The sequence below is a fragment of the Salvelinus alpinus genome, chromosome 12 (assembly GCF_045679555.1).
Source record: "Salvelinus alpinus chromosome 12, SLU_Salpinus.1, whole genome shotgun sequence".
Lineage (NCBI taxonomy): Eukaryota > Metazoa > Chordata > Actinopteri > Salmoniformes > Salmonidae > Salvelinus > Salvelinus alpinus.
Genome location: NC_092097.1, coordinates 13,850,346 through 13,871,682, shown reverse-complemented (window position 1 = coordinate 13,871,682; position 21,337 = coordinate 13,850,346). Strand labels below are relative to the sequence as shown.

At 42.2% G+C, this 21,337-nt stretch overlaps 1 pseudogene; it reads left to right on the top strand.

Annotated features, from left to right (window-relative positions):
- The first annotated feature begins 249 nt into the window (after nt 1–249).
- Nucleotides 250–16,055, top strand: LOC139536504 (uncharacterized; annotated as a pseudogene).
- Nucleotides 16,056–21,337: the final 5,282 nt, after the last annotated feature.

Genomic DNA, 21,337 nt, shown 5'->3' with positions numbered 1-21,337 from the left:
GGGTAGGTAACAACACATCTGATCCTCAACACGGTGGCCCCTCAGGGGTGCGTGCTCAGTCCCCTCCTGTACTCCCTGTTCACCCATGACTGCATGGCCAAGCATGACTGCAACACCATCATTAAGTTTGCAGACGACACAACAGTGATCACCGACAACGATGAGACAGCCTATAGGGAGGAGGTCAGAGACCTGTCAGTGTGGTGCCAGGATAACAACCTCTCCTTCAACGTGATCAAGAAAAAGGAGATGATCGTGGACTACAGGAAAAGGAGGGTCGAGCACACCCCAATTCTCATCGACAGGGCTGTAGTGAAGAAGGTCGAGAGCTTCAAGTTCCTTGGTGTCCACATCACCAACAAACTATCATGGTCCAAACACACAAAGACATTTGTGAAGAAGGTACAACGACGCCTATTCCCCCTCAGGAGATTGAAAAGATTTGGCATGGGTCCCCAGATCTTGCCAGTTGGTTGGCGCTCTGAGTACACGTCCTAGTAATCCGTATGGCCCCGCGGCCTTGTGAATGTTGACCTGTTTAATGGTCTTGCTTCCATCGGCTACGGAGAGCGCGATCACACAGTCGTCCGGATCAGCTGGTGCTCTCATGCATGCTTCAGTGTTGCTTGCCTCGATGCAAGCATAAAAGGCATTTAGCCCGTATGGTAGGCTTTGTCACTGGGCAGCTCGCGGCTGGGTTTCCCTTTGTAGTCTGTAATAGTTTGCAAGCCCTGCCATATCCAACGAGCGTCAGAGCCGATGTAGTAGGATTCAATCTTAGTCCTGTTTTGACGCTTTTCCTGTTTGATGGTTCGTCTGAGAGCATAGCAGGATTTCTTATAAGCAACCGGATTAGTGTCCCGCTCCTTGAAAGCGGCAGCTCTAGCCTTTAGCTCGGTGCGGATGTTGCCTGTAATCCATGGCTTCTGGTTGGGATATGTACATACGGTCACAGTGGGGACGACGTCGTCGATGCATTTATTGATGAAACCGGTGACTGATCCTAATCCTCAATGCCATTGGGTGAATCCCGGGAACATATTCGAGTCTGTGCTAGCAAAACAGTCCTGTAGCGTAGCATCCGTATCATATGACCATTTCCGTATTGAGCGAGTCACTGGTCAGATTTGCCAAATAGAGGGCGAGGGGGAGCTTTGTATGCGTCTCTGTGTGTGGAGTAAAGGTGGTCTAAAGTTATTTTTTCTCTGGTTGCACATGTGACATGCTGGCAGAAATGAGGTAAAACGGATTTAAGTTTGCCTGCATTAAAGTCCCCGGCTACTAGGAGCGCCGCTTCTGGTTGAGTGTGGTCTTAGAGCCAGCATCAGTTTGTGGTGTTAAATAGACAGCTACGAAAAATATAGATGAAAACTCTCTTGATAGGTAGTGTGGTCTACAGTTTATCGTGAGGTACTCTAACTCAGGCAAGTAATACCTCGAGACTTCCTTAATATTAGACATCGCGCACCAGCTGTTATTGACAAATAGACACACACCACCACCCCTTGTCTTACCGCAGGTTGCTGTTCTGTCTTTCCGAAGCACGGAAGAAACAGCCAACTGTATATTATCCATGTCGTCGTTCAGCCACGACTCTGTGAAACAGAAGATATTGCAGTTTTTAATGTCCCGTTGGTAGGATAGTCTTGAAGGAGCTCATCCAGTTTATTCTCCAGTGATTGCACGTTGGCCAATAGAAAGGATGGTAGAGGCGGGATACCCACTCGCGGATTTGGGCCTGGTCCGGGAGCAACAGTATTGTCACGTTCCTGACCTGTTTTCTCTTGTTTTGTATTTATTTAGTATGGTCAGGGCGTGAGTTGGGTGGGTTGTCTATGTGTTGTTTTCTATGTTGGGGTTTTGTGCGTTCGGCGTGGTATGATTCTCAATCAGAGGCAGCTGTCAATCGTTGTCCCTGATTGAGAATCATACTTAAGCAGCCGGGATTCACGTGTGTGTTTGTGGGTGTTTGTCTTTCGTGTTAGTATTCGTGCCACACGGGACTGTTTTCGGTTGGATTCTATTTGTTAATTTGTTTCATTGTAGTGTTCAGTTTGTTTTATAATAAATTATGGACACTTTCCACTCTGCGTCTTGGTCCGATCCCTACACCTCCTCTTCAGACGAAGAGGAGGAAACCTGCCGTTACAAGTATATCCTTCATCAGACTCATTAAACAAAAAATCTTTGTCCAGTTCGAGGTGAGTAATTGCTGTTCTGATATCCATAAGCTCTTTTCAATCATAAGAGACAGTAGCAGAAACATGAAGTACAAAATAATTGACAAACAATGTGAAATAAAAACACAAAATAGCACAATTGGTTAGGAGCCCGTAAAACGGCAGCCATCCCCTCCGGCACCATTGTTCCATTCAGTAAAGTACAGTACAATATAATACACTATACTGTACTATACTGTACTATGGTCTACTGTATTGTACTGAACTATACTCTACATTACTGTACTTTCCAAACTTGTGAAACATAGAAATCTATGATTGGCTCAGATTTGGTCCGGACTGGACCAAATCTGAACCAATCATAAACGTCTATGTTCAGATCAAGTCAAGTCCGGACCAGATGTCTGTGGATGTTGAAATCAAGACCGGTCTGGACTGGACCAAATCTGAACCAATTATAGAAGGGGGAAAAAACGACATCTGTGGACGTTGAAATAGAAACCAGGGAGGACGGACCAAATTTCAATATCTTTTCAACGTCCATGGATGTGGGTGTCGGACGGTACTCACTGGGTTATATTTGCTTTTAAAAATTAAACATTATAATATTGATTTGAATTCAATTAAATAGGCTACAAATACGCAAAAGTTATAACCCAACCTGTTGCGGTAATTTATTGGTCCTCCTTCCAGGTCTCATCAGTCTTTGGTAGAGCTCTGTGTCCACCTAGTGGTGTAGTTCTGTTATGACACAGAGTAGTCTGAATTGTCAGATTATAACACGTTTTTATCATTAGAATCACTCCTTCACCTTAATCATCACCCTATTGTTTTGCCCCCCTGTCTCTAATTTTGTATTAGTATAATGGTCTACAGTACTCATTAGGCCTATGCCATATAGGCTTGTGTACAGTTTGTTTGTCTTGTATTCTCTGCAGTCTCTGACACCCTGATGGAATTCATGGTGGATTTCTTAACCAAAGCCAAGGAGATAGCAGATTCCAGAGGGGAACATTCCAGAGGAGCTGAGGGTCAACCTACAGAAGGCCCTGGACATAGCGTTTGGTCTAGACGGCTACCTGGAGAAAATGAGCAGCCAGGAAAGTGCACCTCTTGCTGAACTGTATCAGTGAGTATTTCCTGTGTCTGTCCCACAAACACAGTGCACATGCATGGTTTCTCATGCACATGTCTTACTGAACCTCTTGGAACACAACGATGGAACACAACTGGGAGAAAGATTTCATTTTCGGCTTCCAAAAGAGTGCGTCACATCACAGGGCATGTGGAAGGTGAGCTGTCTTTATTACCTGCATTGGGTAGAGTGGAGTGGATGCATGGTTAGAGAGATAAATATTTAAATGTGCTAAATATTTGTCTTTCGTTATGTATAATTGGCAGGCCAGACTCTGAAAATGCTGGTCCACATGAGTAAAGCCAAGACCATCCTTGAGATAGGCATGTTCACAGGCTATGGGGCTCTGTCAATGGCTGAAGGACTGCCCGAGGATGGTTCACTGGTTGCCTGTGAGCTCGAGCCATATCTAAAAGAATTTGCTCAGCCCATATTTGACAAGTCTCCACATGGCAGGAAGATAACAGTAAAGATTTGTTCTGCCATGGATACCTTGAAGGTGACTAGTTAAAGCATGTTGTATTAGCCTGCAGTGATTTCACATGTTGATCTGCTTGTTTAATAACCAGGTTATGAAGTTATGTGGATATACAATGCAAACCAAGTCACTTATGGAAACATAACTATTTATATTAAAAGTGTAATACGTATGATGAGTGTAGTAAGTAGGCTATGCTATATAACATAACCATTACCCCTGTTATTTGAGTGACTGGTAGGGGTAAATGAAAATACACTGTATCCGTACATTTAGCTCAATAACAGTGAATGGTTCAGTGCTCTGATAATATTGTCTCTTTTAAAGGAATTGGCTGCAGCAGCCAAGCAGTTTGACATGGTCTTCGTCGACGCAGATAAGAACAACTACATCAACTACTACAAGTTCATCCTGGACCACAACCTACTACAGCTGAGTGGTGTGATATGTGTGGATAACTCTCTGTTCAAGGCTAAGGTCTACCTAAAGGACACCTCTGATGAAAACGGACTGGCGCTTCGAGATTTTAACCAGTTTGTCACAAGTGATGGAGCAGGTCAATGGAGAGACATGGCTTGTAGTGCCTGATTATTACAGGGTATTTTCTCTTGTGTTAATGAAGAAGCGTTTGGTTTTCAAGGTCATTCTTCCTCTCAGAGATGGGCTCATCATCATCTGCAGAGTACCCATGGCACCAGCATGTGCAGGTACACGGGTAATGTAAGACATATTCACAGAACCACATTTAGTTAATTTTTTGTCCAAGTTTACTTTTAGCATTGGTACTACCATTGTTCATTGGCAACGGTGGTTACTACTACCATAAGTCAAATGGTGCCTTTACAGTACTTAACAGCTCATACAGACTTTTTCCCTGATCGTTTACTACTCACAACCTGTGTCTCAGAGCAAGGTAACATACGATGCGATATACCGTGGTGTGAACGGGAGGTCGATCCTGGACCGGATGCGTCTGGACGGCAGGGTGGCCTATGTGACAGGGGCAGGCCAGGGTATAGGCAGGGCGCATGCACATGCTCTGGGAGAGGCTGGAGCCAAGGTGGCTGTCGTGGACCTGGACCAAGGGAATGCTGAGGGCATGGCTGAGGAGCTCACACTGAAAGGTACGGGCTTGTCAATTGAACACAACACTATGATTGTATGTTACAATGTTGGCATTTCATATTACACTTCCATGTATTTGCCAGCAGATGGTGCTCTACTGTCACGGACAAGTAGAGGAAATACTGTATATTGTAAAATTCCAGGGCCAACTGACTATATTATATGTCAAATAAACTTTAATGTGCACCATATTTTACATATGGAGACAAAGAATTATATATGTTTTCAATATTATCAGTCTAGACTAGGGATTCATATATGCATAGTCACTAACCATATCTAAATGTACATACTACCTCAATCAGCCTGACTAACCGGTGTCTGTATGTAGCCTCGCTACTTTTATAGCCTCGCTACTGTATGTAGCCTGTCTTTTTACTGTTGTTTTATTTCTTTACTTACCTATTGTTCACCTAATACCTTTTTTGCACTATTGGTTAGAGCCTGTAAGCAAGCATTGTATTCGGCGCACGTGACAAATAAACTTTGATTTGATTAATATTTTCCCAGGGAAACAAATAAGTGCCCATTTAAAGTGTTTAAAACCAAGATATGGTCAATATGGCAGGGTTCTCCCAAAATAAGAGAGGTGCTGTGCCATCTTGTTGGCTTGGCTGGGCCACTATGTAACGATTTCAGAGCAAATAAAATGTATATTTCGTAGTGATAAAGTAACTATCTTTCATCGCCAGTGACATTTTTGTGAATTGCAAAACAGGCCTTTCATAAATTCTTATTTATCATGTTCCTCAATTAATTCAGCACATTTCAGCAGTAGACTATCTCCACACAGAGCGCACTCAGGACACACAGATTGCACCCCAAATATAGCTTTGTCGAATCATACAAACTTTGTAACGTTAGTCAAACTAAAGTCAAATGACCAAAGTTGCTGATAAGCTTGCTAGATAACCTCCTTGAACTAATGACAGAATATCTCCTATATTTGGCAAGATCAAGTTGATGATTATACAGATAGCAGATTAGCTCATGAATAACGGGGAGATGAAAAGTGGAAATAGTTTAAATATCAAGGTATTTAACGGGGACCAACTCTGTTTTAATAATATCTGTGTCTACTCTCATACAGTTTGTTGATCACACATTCTCTACCGAAGCTCTCATATGGGCAGCAAGTACGAGACAGCGCAGAGAAGTGGGGGAAATGTCATACCAGGATTTTGACATACATAGGCGAGAGACGTGTTTTGATAATGATACCTATGGATTACAGAATAAAGTTAGGAATTTTCATGCGAGATTCCTGTGAGATTGGAACTGGATAGAAAAATAGCCTAGGCTCTAGGACAGGAGAAAATGATAGAATTTTCCCTCATGCCTCTGAATTCTTAACAGACTTCATGTCTGTGACAGAGATGCCTATGTAGTGAATTGTGCACAGGCCTGTCAAATTTGGGACTGTCTGAAGAGTCGCAATGACAGCTCAAAGAGACATGTTATTTTATGAGCTATACTGTAGGGGTTTCCTGTAGGGTTTATTAACTTTTTTCAGGTCACGTGTGAAGTCCGACACTGTCCATTATGCGTGTGCTTTGAAGTTATGTTGACTTTGTGTGAAGTAAATACACTAGGCTAAAGGCTTCCATGCGACAACCTGTTTGGATAATATGCTATAATGTTTTTGCTAATCTACTGCTGCGCATGTTGTGCATTTTGTGGATTTGCATTAGTGCAACATTTGGGGAAAATGTTGTAATTTCCTGTGTCTTGTCATAATTTTTTGAGCTGAAATGTGGAGATTGTTTTCCCGGGACAGTCCCGGGATCCCGGTTACCTTTGTTAATCCTTAGTCTAGACATGTTGCCTATTGTCACATTTTAAACAGCCACTACTTTTTAATACAGGGATCAATTGCATTGCGATTACTGCTGACATCAGCAAATCCGTGAATGTTGAGAGGATGATTGACAGCATTGTGTCCAAATGGGGAGAGATCCAAATAGCATGCAACAATGCAGGGATACACATGAACTCAGCCAGTGAAGACACCAGTCAGGAAGAGTGGGACCAAACCTTTGATGTCAACTTGAGGAAGACTTTCATGTCCTGTCAGGTGTTTAACTCCTCTACTGTATACTACTGTAGGCCTGTTTGATCTATTCCATCACTCAGAGGGTCATAACTGTGTCATAGAAAAATGTCGTTTGCATTTCAGTTCAGCTTACATGTCTAACTGTCTTGGGGGGAATGTTTGGCCTGTTTTACACATGAAATATATAGGAGAGTTTGAGTTAGGGTCTTTGAGTAAGTATGAATAATAATGAAAAGTGTACACTAATGGTGCTTTTCCATTGTGACTTACCCCCACACTAGTGGGCCGCTAATGTTTTATGTTAATGTCAGCTCTAGTGATATTGTGATTCTATCAGGACTGTGACACAAAAAAAATTGACTTACAAAAATTGCGTTTTATTGTCACATACACCGGATAGGTGCAGTCAAATGTGTTGTTTTACAGGTTCAGCTGGAGTAAATGAGGGTTAATTTACTTGCTGAAGGGCACATCGACAGATGTTTCACCTTGTCGGCTCGGGTAGGTAGCAACAGGTAGCCCAACACTCTAACCGCTAGTCTACCTGTCGCTCTAAAGACTTAAGACTTATGGTCGGCCACAAAAGATTTGTGGCGAGCAGAATCAACAACCTCTGCATCATTCAAGACTGTTGCTTTGTGAGAAGGTGTCAAAGTTCACAGTTAGCCCTTGTTATGTAAATGCCAGCTGAAAAGTACCAAGGGCCTTGCCTTTAAGTTAGATCCGTTCCCGTCAGAGCCATGGTCCAGTGAGACACGTGTGCCGGCCTGCAAAGATGGAAAGAGAAAAGTCTGAGCCTTTTGGGTAAAACACTGGGGGTAAATCTTCAATGGAAATGCAGCAATAGGGTGTCAATACTAAAAGTGTGAAGAATGTTCCTAATATGCGTCCATTCCCCCTGAATTCTTGCCTCAGGCTGCAGGTTATGTGATGCTGAAGCAAGGATATGGGAAGATTATTAACACAGCATCCATGGCCAGTCTAATAGGTGAGTAATGATTCTATCTATCCTGTATATTTGTCTTCCTTTCATCTCCATGTATTGTGAGCCAAGTGAAGAATGGTGAGCCAAGTGAAGAATGGTGAGTCAAGTGAAGAATAATGAGATGAGCTTTGTTGCTGCATTGATGTCTCCTGCACTGAGAAGTACATGTAATACACATCACAGTGCTGTTTTGCACCAGAACATAATTGTATACAGTTTGTTTCTGTACCGTTGCAAACAGACTTGACTGGGCTTCTATAATATTGCCATGTCAATGTCTTTTAGTGAGCTTGAAGTGACATTAGAGGAAGAGAACTTGGTGACCCATTTCTCAAATGCAATCTATGTCTAACAGTATAGTTGCTACTACTGCTAATCTTCATCGTATAACTGTTTATTCAGGCCAATGCTATAGTGATTTATCCACCCCCCATTATTCTCCCGCTGCAAACGCACAGTTGTGATTGCTGCTCATAAAGGCAGTTTTGCATCATAATAAACATCCGTCTCCTGAGCTGTGGGGAGGATGTGGAAGAAAGGCAACCTGAGGTCCAACATGTAAAGGGTGTTCCTGTGCAACAACCCTGCCTGCCTGTGCCAAGGGCCGTGTTTAAGCAGCGGAAGATGCTTTCAGATTTTACTGAGTGCATTGTGAAATCTGAGTTATTCACAGCCCAGTTGAAATCCTCCTACAGGTTCCTCCAGAGAAACAGCAGCACTTCATCAGCAGTATAGTCAAATCGCCAATAAACTCCTGTACCATATGGGCCTCAGTACCAACTACAGGGGCAATCTGTAAAACAGGACCATGCTGGTAAATAGAGGCCGGCATAAAAAAAGTGATCAATTACTCACATTACCAGCAGTCCTGAAGGAATTTACTTTATTGGTCTGGACATCTGTTATAATATTGTCATAATGCATAATCAGATGGGACTTGTTCTAGCCAAGTAGGGTACCAAAAAGCAGCCGTGAATGTCCAATTAAAATGCACAATGACAGCTTTTTGTCCATCTGCTGAATAAAATGTGTTTTCCCCCCCTCCCATCTCAAGAGAATGATGGTTGGACACACAGGAGGAGGAGCATTAAATGTACACTACATTACCAAAAATATGTGGACACCTGCTCGTCGAACATCTCATTCCAAAATCAAAAATCATGAGCATTAATATGGAGTTGGTCCCCCCTTTGCTGTTATAACAGCCACCACTCTTCTGGGAAGGCTTTCCACTCGATGTTGGAACATTTCTGTGGGGACTTGCTTCCATTATGCCACAAGAGCATTAGTGAGGTCGAGGTCAGGCACTGATGTTTGGCTCGCAGTCGGCGTTCCAATTCATCCCAAAGGTATTCAATGGAGGTTGAGGTCAGGGCTCTGTGCAGGCCAGTCAAGTTCTTCCACACCGATCTCGACAAACTATTTCTGTATGTACATCGTTTTGTGCATGAGGGCATTGTCATGCTTAAACAGAGTCCAATGGTGGCGAGCTTTACACCACTCCAGCCAAAGCTTGGTATTGCGCATGGTGATCTTGGGCTTGTGTGCGGCTGCTTGGCCATGGAAACTAATGTCATGAAGCTCCCGATGAACAGTTCTTGTGCTGACGTTGCTTCCAGAGGCAGTTTGGAACTCAGTAATGAGTGTTGCAACTGAGGACAGACAATTTTTACGCGCTACGCGAACAGCACTTGGCGGTCCCGTCCTGTGAGCTGGTGTGGCCTACCACTTTGCGACTAAGCCGTTGTTGCTCTTAGACATTTCCACTTCACAATAACAGCACTTACAGTTGACCGGGGCAGCTTTAGCAGGGTAGAAATTTGACAAACTGACTTGTTGGAAAGGTGGCATACTATGACGGTGCCACGTTGAAAGTCACTAAGGCCATTTTATATTTTCCTATGGAGATTGCATGGCTGTGTGCTCGATTTTATACACCTGTCAGCAACGTGTGTGGCTGAAATAGCCAAATCCACTAAATTTGAAGGGGTGTCCACATCATTTTGTATATATAGTGTATTTATACATGCTAACAATATATATTCCAATATATATGGTCATATTCTTCATGCTGGTTGACTGTATTGGGAAGAGGATGTACAGTGTTTGACCTGACTGAGCAGAATAGAGGGAGTCATGGCAGCGGCACTGTCATTCAAATGAATATACCTAGGGCTGTGGCGGTCACGTAATTTCATCAGCCAGTGATTGTCAAGCAAATAACTTTCGGTCTCATGGTAATTGACCGTTAATTAACATAAACACATTTAGCATCTCCTGGCTTCCACACCTAGCCTACAAGCCACTGATGCAGACCTTTGGAACATCTACATTTAAAACATCTACATTTAAAAAAGTCTAATAAATCCATGTAATATAGCCTTCTCCTTCACAATAAATCCACTACTTATTTTAGACAGGTATAAAGAAGCATGATATGAATGTAACGTTCGTCGTCGGAATGAGACCAAAGTGCAGCGTGGAAAGTGTTCATGATTTAATGTTCACAAAAAACACTCAAACAAAATGACAAAAGGAGAAAAACGAAAGCGCACAGTTCTGTCAGGGAAACAACCTAAACAGAAAACAACACCCCACAAAACCCAAACGGAAAATGACAACTTAAATATGATCCCCAATCAGAGACAACGATAGACAGCTGCCTCTGATTGGGAACCACACTCGGCAAAACAACAAAATAGAAAACATAGATTTTCCCACCCGAGTCACACCCTGACCTAGCCAAACATAGAGAATAAATAAGGATCTCTAAGGTCAGGGCGTGACAATGAAGAAATCGTTATGTTATGTCCTGATCTGCCTATGCCAAATGGCTGTGGGCAACACTAGTTCCTTTAGCAGACAAGATTTGCTTAGAATTCCATGGCATTATTTTATAGTAAAAAGAATACAATTGAACAAAGCTGAATAAAATGGCAAATATATTTTCTCCAAATGATTTGAGGGAGTGCGCACATACTGTGTTGAGCGGTTAACAAAGAAATAAGTATTCCTATATGCTTAATTTAGTTATTAATGTAACTTTAGTTGTTCTACAAACGTTGGGCTATATGTTTTGATTTTTAATACATTTTAAGGCTGCATGATGCGACTCTAGTGATGATTAGAAAAAAGTTGCTTGAAAGGCATGAGCTCTGCTTTGTTTTTTTGCACAGTCTGTACACACTTCATCAGTCACTCATTCACAATTTGACAAGCACTTGATAATGTCTCGAATTTCACGGCAGCATCTCCTTTGTGTGGCCGTAATGCACCCTAAAAAAAGACATGCCTTTTGCGGCCAGTGTCCATTGTGCCCTTTCCTTTACTTAGATTTGTGTGTATTAGGTAGTTGTTGTGGAATTGTTAGATTACATGTTAGATATTGCTGCACTGTCGGAACTAAAAGCACAAACATTTCGCTACACTCGTAATAACATCTGCTAACCATGTGTATGTGACCAATAACATTTGATTTGATTTGTTTTGACCTAAGTGCTCTCACACACATGGCTCTCCATCACATGATCGGGTCTTTCTCATAGGCTACAAGTGAAGACAGACACCGGGGACACAACTGCGCGCGTCCTTATCCAATTCCGACATGCACATTGAAGATATTGGAAGAACTGTCCACATTTACTTTTCGTCAGCCAACAAGATGAGTAGGCTTAATGAACAGCAAAAGCACTAGCCTATGTCAATATACTATCCCCCATAGTACAGAAGTCGACCTATTCTATTCTGTGCGAGAAATACATATTCCAAACAGAGTCTGGGACAGCTGTGAGATGCGATAGATCTCAAATGAATACAACCACTAGTATCAAAAACCTTTTGTATGCAATGGGGCTGACGCAACAGATCAGAATGTTTAGCTTAAAATGTTGATAAACTATTAGGCTATTTCTTCACATTATAAGCTCAGCGATGCGCACATGGCAGTAGGCTATAAGCGTGCATGTTCCATTAGCGGGAAAACACCATTATCAAAAGTTACCACAAATGCAATTTTGCATGTAATGCTTTTCTTATAAAGGTTAAAAAAATGATGGTGCAAATTATCTTCACCAAACTTGAAATGCGCTGCTTATGTATGCTAGTTAGGTTCTACACCCCTTGTAAAATGGATTAATGTGCTTAATATTAAGAAATTATTTGGCCACTTTAGTTGTGATATAAACCTTATTAAAACATATAGGTCCTAGGGGCTAGGCTACATGATGTGTGCGACTATGATTCGAAAAAGTCACGAAAAAAAAGCAGAATTCACAAGTTATAATATATCATTCACAAGTGATAGGCTAATATTGTCACCCATCAGACTATTCTTGATTTAATCTTGTCTTTACATATACTAAATAATATATGGGTGAAATTTGTTTTGATTTAGAATGGACCATTATCATACACCTGTATCGAAACAGGGGCAGCAGAATTTTTTTAAATCTACAGTATGCACTTAGCGAATAGCGAATGGAGAACGCTTTTCCCGTGGTTCATTTTCATGCCAACCAGGTAGGCTATACTCCTGTTGTAAATATAAGCAATGTGCTTAATATAAGGAATGTTGAGAAATACATATAGTAGGCTTAGTCTATAGAAAGCTGATGGGATCCTCTTTTTAGTAAAGGCCATGACTCCTGTTTTCTCACACAATTGCATAGCCTATAGAAATGTTGCGCAACCTGAGCTCATGGGCTCTCATGAAGTGTTTGATTAGATTTTCGAATACATTTGCATTTATTTGACATTTGCATTGTCAGAGTGATTAGAGGGACAATAGAGTGCTGAATACCAGGCAGTTAGCAAGTTTGGTAGGATACTAATGTCCAGCAGGAGCATCAGAGCTTGGAGAAGCCTAGTTACCGTGACTAAACGGTCACGTGGAATTTGACTGCCATCATGACTCGTGACCGCCGGTGTGGCGGTAATACGGTTACCGCAACAGCCCAACAGACCTGCAGTTGCCATCAGCATGTTAACGTACGTAAGAACAAGGTATCCTTTCTTTAATAAGAGCCAATCTTTCTGTCCTGAGGACTTGAGTCTGTGTAGGCCTGCCTGATGAAAGGGCTTGTTTTCCCCCACTTAGAATGGGCAATAAGTAGCAGGGTGAATGTTAGAGGGTTTTAGAGAGTGCTCTCCTTCTGCCTCTTTTTCTACCTCTCTAAGGATTACTGCTCTTAAAGACGGAAAACATCAATGCAGGTGTATTTGAAGGATGAAGGCCTGTTTTTAATGATATTTTGGAGCCGTATCATCAGGTCTTCAGTGAGGATTAGCACTGTTAGGCTTTTTTAGCTGTGTTTCCTGTCCTGATAAATCGGCTTTCACCTTCAATCTGGGTGTAAGCCCTGGGCTCTGCTCCTCCTCACGTGCTCTTCCTCTCCTCCTGGGCTGGGGCCCTACCAAGGGGCCTGCACCTCCTCCTCAGCCTCCTCACTCCATCATGGAAGCATCCTCCTCTCACATCAGCTATTTTACTTTCTAAACAGAAGCTCCAGTCCAGTCTGTCTCCCCAGGACCGGCCCCTGCCTCTCTGCAGCTGTGTCATATTTATCATCTCAGTCCCGACCGAAGCAATTTGGCAGTGAGATCACGGGGCGACGAGGTTAACTACTAAAGTTGTATGTAACTTGGAGGCTTCCTTGTGATGATTAATCAACCAGAGGAAAATGAGCCGCTGTCCCAGCATCCCATGCAGTGTGCAGCATCTGTGATGGTCAAGGCAAACAAATGGTGTGTTGCCTTTGTTGCTGAACACGGTGCAGAACCGGACATTACAAGCAATTAATTTGACATGGCTTCATCCACGGGGTCCCCAGCAGCTAATGGAGGTGTTTTCATGTAGCATCCAGTATGAAAGCAGGGAGCTGAGTTATGATTGAAATGAAGCAACGCTCCAAATGAATTACACACAGGGGTACTCTCGGAGAAAGTGTGTATTGAATGTGTTTCATGGTTGTTAAAGGGGTAAGGTTTGGTTTTTAGACATTGAGTGCAACTTACATGGTCAGAGATAAAACAGGTGACATGTTCACATTGGTTGACAGTGGTATCTTTGTTATTTTGCCTGTCCCCCTCCTCTGCAGTGCCCCATCCACAGAAGCAGCTTGCCTACAACACCTCAAAGGCAGGAGTGCTCAAACTGACACAGACACTTGGCACAGAGTGGATAGACAGAGGGGTCCGAGTCAACTGCATCTCGCCGTAAGCGTTTGTCTCCCATGTTTGTTATAAACAGAATAGACCTACAGTATAGTATCAATGTCAGGTACTGTATCCCCATGCCAAAACAGTTTACACATCACTTATACGCACAGATAAAAAGGAGAAGATTTCAATCCTCACTTGGATTAAGAATGTACACATACAAAAAGTCCATGTATTGTTTTTTTATTGAGCTGCCAAGTGCAGTATATCACATCATTACAGAACTGTGCTGAGCAGTGATTGAGTGTTTTTCTCCACTGGAATAGCTCCATTTGAGAATGAGGCTCCAATTTAAGTCCTCAAACAATGTGCTCAAGCTTAATTGGATGATGTCTTGAGGGATGAATCAACCAAACACTTGCTCTAATTGTTATATTCAATTAGGGAATCAAATTAGCATCATCACTACAAGTGGCTCCACAACAATAGCTTGTTGTTTGTGTATGTTTGTCTGTGAAGCCGTGCGGCGGGAAGACGAGAACTGAGAAAGAGTTCTGCCTGTGTGTTCGGTGGCGCATCCCTTAGCCACAGCCATCCCTGAGCAAATCCGTCCAGTGACTCGGCTCGGCGTGCGGGCCCCGTCACAGCCCCAGAACAAAGCGCCCGTTCATGCGCCAGTCGCCGCTTTGCTTTATTTATTGCCAGCTTGTTTGCTCATTTTAATTTGCAAAGAAGCAATTCTTTCCCCCTGCTAACTGGCTGTCTCAATGGGCCGCTGATTTCTTTGAAGTGACAGTCGGTAAATATGCATAAAAAAGGGACACAATTAGCGAGTGCGAGGTTGACTGCAGCCTGATTTCATTGGCAACTTTAGCCGCACCGGTGATAAGCTGCATTATCTACAAAATTGGTTGAGGGAAAACAGCACCTCTGATTGCCAGGAAAGGTTCCAGATAACAGGGTGCTGAAGAGAAATATAATTGAGGTGGAATATGTTAACTATGGTGTCATATGCTCCTTGGAGGCGCTAATTTATCCAAATGTTGGAATTTGTATCAAGGCACAGCCTGGAATACTGTAGGCCTAACATGTTAGCTAAAGATGAGTCGACCGTGAAGCTTTTAGCTACTGTCATATTGATTGTGTGAAAAGCCTGAAGTCGTCTCACATTAGACACAGATGTGTTGACATGTTTATCCAAGTTATATATTTAATTAGGTGGAGAGAACATCATTGGTCATGATACACTAATGCTGACATTAGACTGGAAGAGGCATCGTCTAGACTTGAAAGTACCTATGTCTCAGAGGACGAAATCAGACGAGGAAATGCCTACAGTACCAACACACCTGTTTCCTTTAAATGCCACTCAAGCACTCTGCCTGAGAATCAAACCAGCTCAAGCACATATCAGGCAGGAATCAAAGCGAGATTGTGAGCAAGACGCAGAGAAAGTGCTTATCTACAGGCTCCTGAAGGCAAATTACACCCAGGGTCCCATCGTACCCGGTGGCGCTTCCTGCGACGTGCCAGTCATTAAACGGCACGAGTCCCACTGTAAATACCATCAGAGATGCTGCGTCGTGCCCTTTCTCTGAGGATAATTGGGTTTATTTTTGTCACCAAAGTGGTGGCTCTGAAACACGATGCCGCTGTCACTCCTGGCTCTGAAGTCTGATGTCTCTGATTCCTCTTGTTGATTTTTTTTTCTCCCTCCATCCTTGTCTCTCCCTCTCTCATTTCAGGGGGATTGTTGACACCCCTCTCATCCACTCAGAGAGTCTGAGGCCTCTGGTGCAGCGCTGGCTGTCAGATATCCCTGCTGGACGACTGGCTCTAGTGACAGACCTGCAAGCTGCAGTGGTCTACTTGGCATCTGACGCCTCCGACTACATGACAGGGCATAACTTAGTCATAGAGGGTTGGCAAAGTCTGTGGTAGAGAGAGGGAGATACTTTCTTTGTTCCACCCTTGGATCACACAGAGAGGGAGATACTTTCTTTGTTCCACTCTTGGATCACTCTTGGGAATAGGCACCTACTGTGAATGATCTCCACAGGGAGAATAGAATAACATCGAGAGATTAGGTCAGGGTGATTACGTCACTGGTTTACCATTATGTCAGATTGGAGATTATTTTGTTAAGTTTCGTACTGTACTCTTCCAATAAATTGGTCATATTTATTTAGACACAATTGTGCTTTTATATTATATCTATGATAATTTTCTTGACAGTAATGCACACCTTGTTGCACATCCTTAATACGCTGATCGTATCCCCTCTACATGGTGCAAATCTGTTTTTTCACACAGAAACCCTTTACTTGCTTGCCTCTGTGAGTGACTCTTTTAAACAAGTATTCAAACCATTGGCCTCATCAGAGGTATTTTGTTTCGTCAGTGCCAAGTAGTTGAAAATGATTCATACGGTAGTTCAAGATATTAATACACTAAACTCATGCTCTTTTCGACTGTGCAAGCAAGTACAGTACGTACTGGATTGGGCAAAGTAGATGGAGGAAGGGGATCCTATAAAGTTGCTCCACTGTACCGAGATGTGTATGGCAAGATACTGTACACAAGACAGTCTGTCCCTCAAATTAACACGATCAAACCTGTAAAAGGTCTTTTTGATCAAAAGAAAATGGTTTCTTCTTACTATAACGTAACCCTTATGGGGACTGTACACTTAAGTAAGGTTTCTAAACTAGTTAGACATTGTTGCATAGAAATGTGTAATATCTACCTGTTTGACAGGCTCCTGGGCTGTGGTTGTGTGTTTCTCTGGGTACCATAGCATACCCCTGTCCCTCCCCTGTTCAGCTCTTCTCTCTCATGGTTTTGCTGATTGGTCCCCCAAGTGGTGCTTACGAGCCGCATCTTAATTGCTCCCTGTACTGTTTATGTGCTGCAAAACAATACTTAAAGGAGAGGTTAGCTGAGGGCACGGCCTCAGTCACTGCAATTATACCAAAGGAGTGTCCAATTAGCACCATCTATGCAATGAGACAGTGCTCGTGTTTGTGTGAGCAACTTCTCACTATTAGTGGATGTACTCAGATTTACATAATGGGGTCTGGTCATTAACTGAGCTAGTGAGTGAGAGGATCCCATTTAGATATGGAAAGATCTGATGATCTCTGCATTTCAGTTGGATTTGATGTAGAAGACATCCCAAACCTGCTTGGTAGATACACAACTCTGAACTTTGAATTATTTTATTTTCCTCACAGGAAAATATCAAAAATGAGATTCCTGTAATCAGTGAATGTGAGAATGTATTGAGAATGAGCTAATAAACATGTAAATGTGCCTAGAGCAGGTTCTTTGTTAGGCATTTCATCAGATGGCCACAAAGTGGCAGTCTAGAGTCAGGATACTAGCTGTTTGAATGTTGGGCTATAAAGGACATTGTATGCCATTATCTGAGAGCAATAACAACTGGTCTGCTATATATATATATATACAATTACTCTCTCATCTCTTATATATATAAGAGATGAGAGAGTAATTGTCAAGGTTCAGAGCAATTGAAATGCTACCTAACCAGTTAATATTGAGTATTGGAATAACTGTTTTTATCTATTGTTGCAATTAATGTTGTCTATCAACAATGACAAGCCACCAGGGTCTGACAACTTGGATGGAAAATTACTGAGGATAATAGCGGACGGTATTGTCACTCCTATTTGCCACATCTTCAATTTAAGCTTACTAGAAAGTGTGTGCCCTCAACCCTGGAGCGAAGCAGAAGTCATTCTGCTACTTAAGAATAGTAAAGTCCCCTTTACTGGCTCAAATAGCCGACCAATCAGCCTGTTACCAACCCTTAGTAAACTATTGAAAAAAATTGTGTTTGACCAGATACAATGCTATTTTAGAGTAAACAAATTGACAACAGACTTTCAGCACGCTTATAGGGAAGGACATTCGACATGCACAGCACTTACACAACTGACTGATGATTAGCTGAGAGAAATTTATGATTTAAAAGATTTTGGGGCTGTTTTGTTAGACTTCAGTGCGGCTTTTGACAAGATAGATCATAGTCTGCTGCTGGAAAAACTTATGTGTTATGGCTTTACACCCCCTGCTATAATGTGGTTAAAGAGTTACTTGTCTAACAGAACACAGAGGGTGTTCTTTCATGGAAGCATATCAAATATAATCCAGTTAGAATCAGGAATTCCCCAGGGTAGCTGTTTAGGCCCCTTGCTTTTTTCAATTTTTACTAACGACATGCCACTGGCTTTGAGTACTCAACACTATACACGTCAGCTACTACAGCGACTGAAATGACTGCAATACTTAACAAAGAGCTGCAGTTAGTTTTAGAATGGGTGCCAAAGAATAAGTTAGTACTAAATATATAAAAAAAAAACTAAAAGCATTGTATTTGGGACAAATCATTCACTAAACCTTAAACCTCAACTAAATTATGTAATGAATATTGTGGAAATTGAGCAAGTTAAGGTGACTAAACTGCTTGGAGGCGCACAGTACTACATAGAGCCATGACTACATGGCTAAGCACACAGCCAAGACAACACAGGAGTGGCTTCGGGACAAGTCTCTGAATGTCCTTGAGTGGCCCAGTCAGAGCCCGGACTTAAACCAGATCGAACATGTCTGGAGAGACCTGAAAATAGCTGTGCTGCAACCCTCCCCATCCAACCTGACAGAGCTTGATAGGATCTGCAGAGAAGAATGGGAGAAACTCCCCAAATACAGTTGTGCCAAGCTTGTAGCATCATACCCAAGAAGAATTGAGGCTATAATCGCTGCCAAAGGTGCTTCAACAAAGTACTGAGTAAGAGTCTGAATAATTATGTAGATGTGTTATTTCCGTTTCTTATTTTTAATGTGAAAAAAATTCTAAAAACCTGTTTTTGCTTTGTCATTATGGGGTATTGTGTGTAGATTGATGAGGGGGGAAAACGATTTAATGCATTTTAGAATAAGGCTGTAACATAACAAAATGAAGAAAAAGTCAAAGGGTCAGAATACTTTCAGAATGCACTGTAGATATGTTGTAGTAGAGTAGGGGCCTGAGGGCACACACTTAATGTGTTGTGAAATCTGTTTTGAATGTATTGTAATGTAAAAAAAAAAATGTATACCTGCTTTAATTTTCCTGTTCCCCAGGATCCATAATACATATAAATACAAATCTGCAGTCAGAATCGTAACTAAAGACAAACACGACTTCAGTTAACACCTCAGTCGATCATTCCAATTTTGTTGTATCTAAACGCAGGTTGACTGGGGACACATCAGACATACAGTTTATTTTTGCCAATAAATGAATGCATGTAGTTATAAGGCATAACTATTGTAGTGTCCACAGCAACATGGTACAATCTCCATCCTCTGTACTGCTGCCTCCAACACTTTAGTCAGGTGTTTATTCACAGCATAATTCTGTGGCACCGTCTAAACTGTTTTGGTGTTATTATGTTTCGTATTGCTCTAAACTGTTTCAAAGCCCTTTTTAGAGGTCTTGTTTTCCCTGGAAAGTGCAGCCACAAGAGCCAAATCTAGTATTTTGAGCTGAAAATGGGGTCTCTCTCTAAACCTATGGCTTGCTTCATGAGGTGTAAGTGATCTTGGATACATTATTTATGACCTCCTTGTGCTGCAATTACACTCAGGAGCGGGGCCCACGAACATGCCGGTGTTGTGCTAAACAGTTCTTCAGCACAAAAGCACTTGTGCCCTCACACTTCAAATCAACTTTGATTAATGTCCATGCCTGTCCTGGCATGCAACGTTTTACAGCAGAAGCGATTCATGAGTAGCCCTGGGTCGATGCGACAACAGGAGGAGACAACACAGGACTGAGCGCAGCCTGTATCTGGGTGACAGAGTATGTCAGGGTTTATAGATGACATATTAACATTTGACAACATCAATACCCTTTTATTGATGTATTTTATCGTTCCTTAGGCCTAGTCTAGTGAGTGAGATATTTGAAAATGAAATGTATAGCCTTGTAAAGGCTCCCAATGCAGTAGACCTGTGGCCTGCCTGTCATCACATATCTCACTGTATACAACACAGGAAATATGTTATTGTTAACAAAGTCATGCTTTTAATATGTTTTGAATGCTTTAACTTCCAACAGGTCAGTAAAACCTACTTTATTTCAGTTAAAAGTACGAACGCACCGATTCTGTGTTTTTCTGCTGCTCATGTGGGTCTTGCTTGGGTGTGTTATTTTCACATATCGTACCCTGGCAGTTACTGTTGTTTGTCCCTCTTGACATAGCCACTACCACTTCCTCAAAATAGTCAAGAGTAATTCAACATTTAGATGTTTTTTTGCCAAGGTCTTACTCACGCAATTTTACATCTACAATAGCTAAGGTGTTTGGTGCAGTATTTCTCAAGTAAAAAAATGTGCATGAAAAAACTACACTTAGAAAAAAGGATCCCAAAAGTTTTTGGGGGCTGTCCCCTAGGAGAACCCTTTTTGGTTCCAGGTAGAACCCATTTTGGGTCCAGGTAGAACCATCTTTGGTTCCATGTAGAGCACTCTGTGGAGAGGGTTTTACATTGAACCTAAAAGTGTTCTACTTGGAACCAAAAATGATTGTTCAAAGGGTTCTCCTATGGGGACAGCTGAAGAATCCTTTTAGGTTCTAGATAGCACCTTTTTTTCAAAGAGTGTAGTCAGTGCACTGCAGACAGTGACATTATTGAGTCAGCTGTTGTTGGCTGCGATCAGAACAGACTTATGAGAACATGTCTACAACTTCCTCATCAGCAAGCTGTCAAACTGTTGTAAATAAGCACATGCTACACACTGTTTATCAGTTCTCAAAATCACTAGTCACAGTAGTAGCTAGCAGGCACATTGAGCAGGCAGGCCACGTTAGCTATATCAGCTTATAAGTCAATGGCGAGTGACGCCGTGTGCAACTTTTACCAGTGTGCATCTGACTGGCAGTGTTTCATCATTTTGGAATATTGACAGTGGCAGTTTCCCAAAACAGTGGCAGACTGTGGAGTGATCCCTATCAAACACATCAACAAGTGGCCACTCCATCAAGGGCTTAGGGGCCAAGTGTTCTTTCAACAGAACATTGGCAACGTGTTGTCTTATGTAAACAAGTCCGAGTCCGAGGCGCTGCGCAATGGGCAGGACAGTCTCACTGTCTGAAGGTTCTGCTACTACGATTGGATAGAGCGCAATCAGTGCAGCATATTCTCTGTGCATGACAAT